General features: G+C 38.9%; 1 pseudogene; it reads left to right on the forward strand.

Annotated features, from left to right (window-relative positions):
- The first annotated feature begins 5,755 nt into the window (after window positions 1-5,755).
- LOC130045447 (carnosine N-methyltransferase-like) lies at window positions 5,756-7,504 on the forward strand (annotated as a pseudogene).
- The last annotated feature ends 1,226 nt before the right edge of the window (window positions 7,505-8,730 follow it).

The raw sequence follows: 8,730 nt of genomic DNA on the forward strand, positions 1-8,730 counted from the left end.
CTATTAATACTTCAACTTCAAATTCTCTCTACTTCTCTCTCTTTCTCTCTCCCTCTGTCTCTCTCTTTCTCTCTCTCTCACACACACAGACACACATATTCACTTTCATACACGATAACCTCTCCCCATCTCTATACTCACAGATATATAACTACAAAGAAATAAAATATAATGAAAAGATACCTGAATTTCTTCTTTCCATTTATCTGAAGTTCTTTATGATTAATTTTTATTTTCACTTCCTCAAATTTGTTACATGATTATGGTAGTTGAAGTTCAATTTAAGTAGCCATTGCATTTGAAAACTTAAATGAAGATTTAATTCAGTGAACCACTGTCTGTCTCTCTCTCCCTTTGATAGCCTTTGTTTTTGTGTGTGAATGTATTTTGCCCTTCACTACTGACTCAAAGTTTTTGTCAACTGTATTATTCTATTTAGACTGCTATAATAAAATGTCTATGATTGATTAACATAAATACCATCCTGTGATTTAACTTAGTTTTATTATTGGCCTAGAAACTATCAATAATAGTTTAATGTCTTCTAGGGTTGACTTAAATAAATAAATGCTTTCTTGGATTGTAATTGATACCATTCCTTCATATCCTCATTTGCTTTTTCCTTAACACATATGCTTAGAGAAAGAGAGAAAGTAAACTTTTTGTAAGGATATCAATTCTGGTGGTTCAGAGACTGACACTTAGGACCTCATTTAATCTTATTTATTTAACAGAGTTCTCATTCTAAATGTAGTCATGCTGGAAGTTCAAACTTCAGCATATGAATTTGGTAAGGTGGAGAATTATGCAAAAATTTAATTTATAATAGTGTTGCCTTCTTGTATCTTCTATTTCCCTTGGAACTATTATACAACTTAGTACTAACAAATATTAATATCTGGGGCAATCTAAAATGGGAATATTTACAGGTAAAAATGTTCTCAAAGTATAATATTTGTCTCAACACTTTGTTTCTAGAAAAGTTTTGTTTGCATAGATCAAGTCAAATTGAAAAAATTTTACCCTGAGCCTACATAGCAGACAATTGACACAAATTAATAGTTGCTTCTCTTGGAAGTGGCATGTGGTCAAAATCATGCAAGACTTAAATCTTTCTCTTTTACTTCTTGTTATTGATTTTATTGTATCTGTATTTCTTTATAGATTCCTTAATTTTTTTCTCATAGTTTCAGCTATAGGACTAAAATAGTGTTCACATACCTGATGTTGATGTGCAGGGTTTCTGTACAACCAACACCCAAGATTCCCCAGAATCTTCCACCCCATATCTGTGTCACACGCACCATATCTTTCATGCCCTCATTCATTTCCCCATTATTTGTTAACATATAGTTATGTTTTTGGTGTGAGTTTTCCTCCCTTAAACACACCCATATACTTCAGAGCCTCCATCTCTATTCCCATGTCATATACAATCCACCTAATCATTCCCTCAACCATCCTCCCAAACCTGGCATTCTCAGGTCTGTAATCTTGTGTACAAAGTTTAGGTTTATATTTGTTTTATATTTTCTCTATATACCACAGATGGGTGAGGTCATTCTGTAATTGTCCTTCTGCCATTGGCTCATTTCATTCAGCGTGATACTCCAATTCCACGTGCACTTTTGTTGATAATCAATGCAGTACAAATATCTAGCATATAGAAACTTATGGCACAGAAGAGAATTTTTGTCTTTCATGTGCTTACTAGTGAATAACTGGCTTGTACATACCAATTCTCTTTTTTTAGCCTAATATATTGATGAAAAGTTAGATAAGGAGATAGGTAGTTCTAGTAGAAGAAACCATTAGAAGGCCCAAACCAATGGGCCTCAAAAATGGTCCAGAAAAAGAGAATTCTAATTCTCATTTATTTGTAATGTTTTTCTGCAATATTTAAGGGAAAGATGACAACAAATCAGCAGTATCTCTATTGTAGGGTTGAATAGATAAAATAATTTAAGTATAATACAAAATCACTGCATCATTTGATTACTGTTTGGTATCCCTACAAGAGAATTCTTTTGCAGAGGACATGTGGAATATTTGTGCATCCCTATGAGTCCTAAAACTGAATTAATTACAGGAATGTAGAAATACTCATGTAGATAAAATGAAAAAGATTCTTAAGGGCATTGAGTCTTAAGAAAAATTCTACAAGTTGGAAAGGATCTTTTAAAGGACTGTCACCTGGATTTCATTAGCTTTTATACTTTTATCTTTTTCTGAAGCCAGATTACTTAGCTTTTGCTTTGTTTCTTAAACTATTCTGTAGGTTTATCAATATAATTATTCTTTCTTCAAATACCTCTAGAGAAAGGCCTTAGTGAACTCATCTAGTATTTACTTTTTTGTTTTAAAATGACCTCCTTTGTTGTTATTTGGGAACCAGACCAGCAGTGCTTGGAGACTTATTCCAGTAATTCTCAGGGGACAGGGGGTGCCAGGGTTGAACTGGCCTTCAACATGCAAAATATGCACTTAGGCTATTTTGAATTACCTCTAAAAGTCACAATAACAATGAATTAGCTGATTTGTAACATATGCTCTATAGTCAACAATATGAATATCAAGTTATAAGTTTTATATATATATATATTTACAAGTCTGAAAAAGTCTAATATTCAGTTATAAATGGCAAGCCTACAATAAACAGTAATTTTTAACTATAGTGAAAACTATTAAAGAAATTAAAATGTTCACTAATAAATATTTACTAAGTAAAAAAGAAAGCACTAAGGAAGGAAGAAACAACAAAAAATAGACAATTAAATGTTGTGAAATTACAGATCCTTAGGCTAGAATGAGAAATCTAAAACTTTTTCTCTTTGTGGATGACAAGAGTATACGTGTGTGTGTGTGTGTGTGTGTGTGTGTGTGTGTATAGTAATTCCAGCAATTACAATGAGTCTCATTCACCTGACCCTGAAGGCTTCACCAACATGGCAGCATTGAGAAGGATGAGAAAGGAGAGGCCAATAAAATCTCAAGGCCGAACTAGGCTGCCACAATGAAGGAAGACAAAAATGATCGTCTGTACTTTCAATGCACGTACGCTAGAATCAGATGCATCCATTGAGGACCTGATGGTACAAGCGCGAAAGATCAAGTACGACATCATTGGTCTGACCGAGACAAAAAGGCACCAATCTCATCATGCCATTTTCAACACTGGAGAAGAATTGTTTCTCAGAACATGTGATAAAAGAGGTGTCAGAGGCATCGGTGTCCTTGTCAACACAAAATTGGCCATGAGTATTGACTCATTCAAATGCCTAACAACCTGAATCGGACGTTTACATTTGAATAGATGTGGCTCACTGCCTGCAGTTTCTATCTTCCTTGTCTACACACCAACATCTCATTATGATGAAAGAGAAATTGAGAAGTTCTACATGGAGCTAGAGAAGTTCTATAAAGAAGACCACACCTTCTACAAGATCATTGTGGGTGATTTTAATGCCAAGATAGGACCGAGAAGATCAGCTGAAGAACTTCACATCGGGACCCATGGCCTAGAATTGAATGAACAGGGTGAGAGACTGTCTGAGTTCATCATGTCGACCAAGACCATCCATGGTAACTCACAGTTGCAGAAGGCAGAATCTAAACGTTGGACATGGGAGTCTCCCGGTGGACGATTCCACAACAAAATAGACCACATCATATTCAATCTATGGTTTTGCCTGACCGATGTCACTGTTGTCCAAAATTCCAAACAGGATCGGACCACCGTCTCCTTCGTGCAAAATTCTTCTTCACAGAGCGGGGAGGAAGGGCTGCAAAGTTTAAAAAGAGAACTCCCAGAATGACCACCAATTGGGAGCTCTTTGGCACTATTGTGGCAACATGGGAAGATGACATTGTTGACAACATTGACGAGAAATACGATCAAGATAATTGCCCTCCGACATCCTGATGCATCTATCATATCCTACAGAACGGCAATGAAGAAGATTATCCATGATTTCTACTCAAATCTCTTCGATAGCCATGTCCACTTGCCGACATACCAAATTCCACAGGATGAATATGTCGTTCCCAATGTTCTCCCTTCCGAAATCCAACATGCCATTTCATCAGTAAAGAAACGAACAGCACCTGGCCCAGACAAGGTCAGACCTGAATACCTGAAGAACCTGCCCTCAGTACTCATCAATACACTGGCTCGGCTCTTCACTCGCTACCTGTCTGAATGCAAGGTTCCGTCCCAATGGAAAACCAGCAGGACTGTACTACTGTTCAAGAAGGAAGACATCCATGACATTGGCAACTATCGCCCTATCTGCCTATTGTCTGTCATCTACAAGTTGTTCACTCGAGTCATCCTAAATAGGATTGGCAGAACACTAAATGAAGGACAGCCATGCAAGCAAGCTGGGTTCCTCAAAGGATTCAGCACCATTGACCATATCCACATGATAACCAAGCTCATTGTGTTTTCTTGGGAGTTCAAGATGCCACTCTGTCTAACGTTCATTGATTTAAAGAAGGCCTTTGATTCTGTTGAGACGGAAGTGGTCATTGAACCCCTAGCCAATCAGGGCATTCAAGCTCAATACATCAAGATCCTCCGTGAGCTGTATTATGGATTCACTACCAGGATCTCACCATTCTACAAAGAAGTAATCATCAATGTCAAGAGAGGGGTTCGGCAGGGTGATACCATTTCACTGAATCTCTTCAGTGCTACCCTTGAGAACATCATGCGACCACTGGAATGGGAAGGAATGGGAGTGAAAATAGATGATTGGCAACTACACCACCTCTGCTTTGCTGATGACATTGTTTCAATACAACAAACATTAGCCAAGCAGCACAAATGCTGGCCGACTTCGACCGTGAGTGTGGAAAGGTCAGACTCCAGCTGAATCTCACGAAGACAATGTTTATGAGAAACAGTCTCGTTCCTGATGTTCCATTCGCTCTCAACAGAACGACCATCTCCGAATGCAGTAGTTATGTGTACCTAGGTCAAGTAGTCAATACGACAAATGACCTGGCACTGGAGCTTCGCAGGAGGAAGAGAGCGGCTTGGAACTCCTTCAAGAGTGTCCAAGAAATAGTTAAGAGGATGAAGAACCTCTGGCTCCCGGCACATCTCTTTGATTCCACTGTTCTTCCTGCATTAACATATGCCTCAGAGACCTGGGCCCTATGCAAACAGGATGAGAACGCTATTCAGGTCTCCCAAAGAGGAATTGAAAGAGGTATGCTTGGAATATCACGTTTCTCTCAAATGAGAGAAAGAATCCAGAGTTCCCACATCCGTCGACGATCAAGAGTCAGGGACGCAGTCTCGTTTGCCAAGTTGTCAAATATCAGATGGGCTGGTCACATAATGAGATTTAAAGACGACCGCTGGATTAGAGCTATTACCGACTGGATTCTATGGGATGTCAAAAGACCGCGTGGCCGCCCACCTACCAGATGGTCAGACTTCTTCATCAAGATCATGAACGATCGGTTTGAGGCTCTTCATGTTCCTAGAGTGAACAGACGCCATTGGGCTATACTAGCCCGCGACAGGGACAAATGGAATGTTACTGGCGCCCGCTCAAGCAAATCGACGATTAACGGAAAGTCAAGTGATCAAGTGATCAAGTGATAGTAATTCCTTAAGATTATTTTTAATATATATCAGATAAATCATCTCATTAAAATTTTTGGTTAAAGGTAAATATGAATTAATTTTTTTTGGCTCTCCTTTGTGGCCAGATGCAAGCGAGCCAGACCCAGGGACACGGTGGTGATGCAGCGACAGTGGCGCCCTCCACCACTAGCCTTGCAGCTGCCTGAGGGTGGTGGGGGCTGCCACGGGGGAGAGGAGGTGGAGGTGCAGTTCTCCGCAGGGCATTTGGGCTCAGCCTCAGAGGTTGTGGCCGTGGTGTAGGCGGGCACCACGTGCAGCACTGAGGAGCGATTGGAGCGGGAGCACTTCTGGAAGATCATCAATGTCTTCCGCTACTAGTACGCATGTATAAGGCACCAGTATGCATAAGCAAGTGAACTGAACAGAAAGACAATTTCAATCACTTCCAGCTAATCAACAGAAACTACTTCCTCAGTTTCTTCTTCACTTGAACAAGGTTCGAAAATGCATTGATCATAATCAAGAAATACTACTGACCATTGTGAATGGTTGCATACATAAGTTTGAAAATAAAGAATATGCAAATGGAAAGATCATGCCGGCATCTACATTTGACGTAGATATATTAAAATCCACATTGAAACAGTTTGTGAGAGACTGGAGAGAAACTGGGAAAGCAGAAAGGGACGCCTACTACCAGTCAATCGTTAAAGAAATATTTTTAAAAATTCCAAAAGAGAGATGGGATCCTCCTTTTTTTTTTTTTTTTTTTTTTTTTTTTTTGCTTTTGGGCCACATTCAGCGATGCACAGGGGTTATTCCTGGCTCATGCACTCAGAAATCACTCCTGGCAGTGCTTGGGGGGCCATACGGGATGCTGGGAATCAAACCCAGGTCAGTCACGTGCAAGGCAAACGCCCTACCCAATGTGCTATTGCTCCAGCCCCTACGGATCCTTCTAAAGTAAATATTCTGGTACCTGGTGCTGGATTAGGAAGACTTGCATTGGAAGTACCTATATTAGGTTATGCTTGTCAAGGAAATGAATGGAGTTTTGGACTGGAGCCATAGCACAGTGGTAGGGCGTTTGCCTTGGGCGCAGCCAGCCCAGCCAAGCTGGATTCTATTCTTCCGCCCCTCTCTGAGAGCCCAGCAAGCTACCGAGAGAATCTCGCCTGGCAAAGCCTGGCAAGCTACCTGTAACAGTATTCAATATGTCAAACACAGTAACAACAAGTCTCAAAATGGAGGCCTTACTGGGCTTGCTCGAGCAAATCGATGAACAATGGGAGGACAGGACTAAAAGGACAGGACTTCTTTTAACTTTGTACTCAACAGATGTTCTGAGATTAATAAATATAAGCTTTATCTTTGGATTAATCAGTTTAGCAATAACTGGAGGTCAGCTGACCAGCTCCGACCCATCTTTTTCCCTGATGTTGATCCCCACAGTCTTCCTCCTGGTTCTAACTTTTCTATGAAAGCAGGAGATTTTCAGGAGATATACTCAGAACGCAATACCTGGGACTGTATTGCTACCTGCTTCTTCACACAGCTCACAATGTGATTGATTATATTGACACTATATGGAAAATACTGAAGCCAGGAGGAATTTGGATAAATTTAGGTCCACTTCTATACCACTTTGAAAATTTGGCAAACAAACTGTCTATAGAATTGAGCTATGAGGACATAAAAAAATGTTGTTCTACAGTATGGATTCCAGGTAGAGGTTGAAAAAGAATCTGTCTTGTCAACATATACTGTGAATGATCTCTCCATGATGAAATACTACTATGGATGTGTCTCTTTTGTGGTCTGTAAACCACAGTAATGGTCTCCAATGATATAACTAGGGGGGAAAAAGAGCAAATGCTGAAATAAACAATTCAAAGTCAACTATCACAGTGACAGGACACAACCTCAAATCAGTGGTGCCTTCTTATTCCTAACAAAGTTTAGAAATAACATCTATTTTCTTAATATGTCTATTGCTTTTTCATAAATATACTATGCCATGCATATTTGTACTAAACAAGTAAAGATGGAGGATATGACTTCAAGTACACTTTATATTCTTGAAATGCAGAATTGTCTTTCACTAGGAAAAACTTTACCTCCAGTGTCTTCATGAAACTGTTCGTTGCAAGTCTGCCATACCTATTGACTAATGGTATTGAATTCCATAACAATGGAATTGTTTTTGTTTTGTATTTATGTCATGTTAATTTTAGAAGAGTATAAGGATCCTCTGTTATTTTCAGCATCTGGAATTGGGACTTTTATTATGGACCTAAGCCTTCTATACATATAATATGTCTATTCTTTAATTATTCATGTTATTGTTTTTCCTAGCTCAATTGTACTTAGAAAAGCATCTTTTTTTTTTTCAGAAATGCTAAATATAGTAGGATCATAGGCCAGTAAAATGAATACAAGTAAGTCTTTTGGCTGCAACTGATACTTTTTGAAAGTGTATTTATCATAGATTACTTTGAAATGAATGATATTCAATGTATGATGTCATTTTAATTGAGGAACAAAAGCCTTTGGTAAAGGTACTGCTAGGAAATTGGGGAAATAAAAATAAAATCTGCCACTTAGAAAAGGTATGATTTCAACTAACACAGTTTGTCAGTGAGATGTTTGCAATATTGACTTTTCTTTAGATTGCCTGGATCACAAAAGCAAGTAATTGCTTTTTGGTTATTGTTAGGACAATCAAAAATCAGACATGAGGATGTAAGGGCGATCTGGCTGCGACATCTGTCACCTGATTGATCGCCAGGGTTGATTTGGCCTTCCCCGAATAGAGACGGACCGGTCTTCAGTCGAGGGTATACGAGTAGCTGCTAGAACCTCCAAACAAGCTCTCAAGGTCCATTGTAGGAGAACGTAGGGTAGTCAAGCTTCCAAGACTCCAGACACATCCAAATGAGGCGCTGCACATGGCAGTCTGCCTTTCTTTAAAAAAAAAATTCTATCTTTCTTTAAAAAAAAATCAGTCATGATAGTATTAACATGGAGAAAGTTTGAACATGAAATTCAGGGAAAAATTTCTTCTTTTTTGTGAGCAGCACCTTTAATTTCATTTTAGCACCAATTTTGTTTCCCAGTGTTTGGAGCTAAAACGA

Source organism: Sorex fumeus, unplaced genomic scaffold (genome assembly GCF_029834395.1).
Source record: "Sorex fumeus unplaced genomic scaffold, SorFum_2.1 ptg000128l, whole genome shotgun sequence".
NCBI classification, from domain to species: Eukaryota; Metazoa; Chordata; class Mammalia; order Eulipotyphla; family Soricidae; genus Sorex; species Sorex fumeus.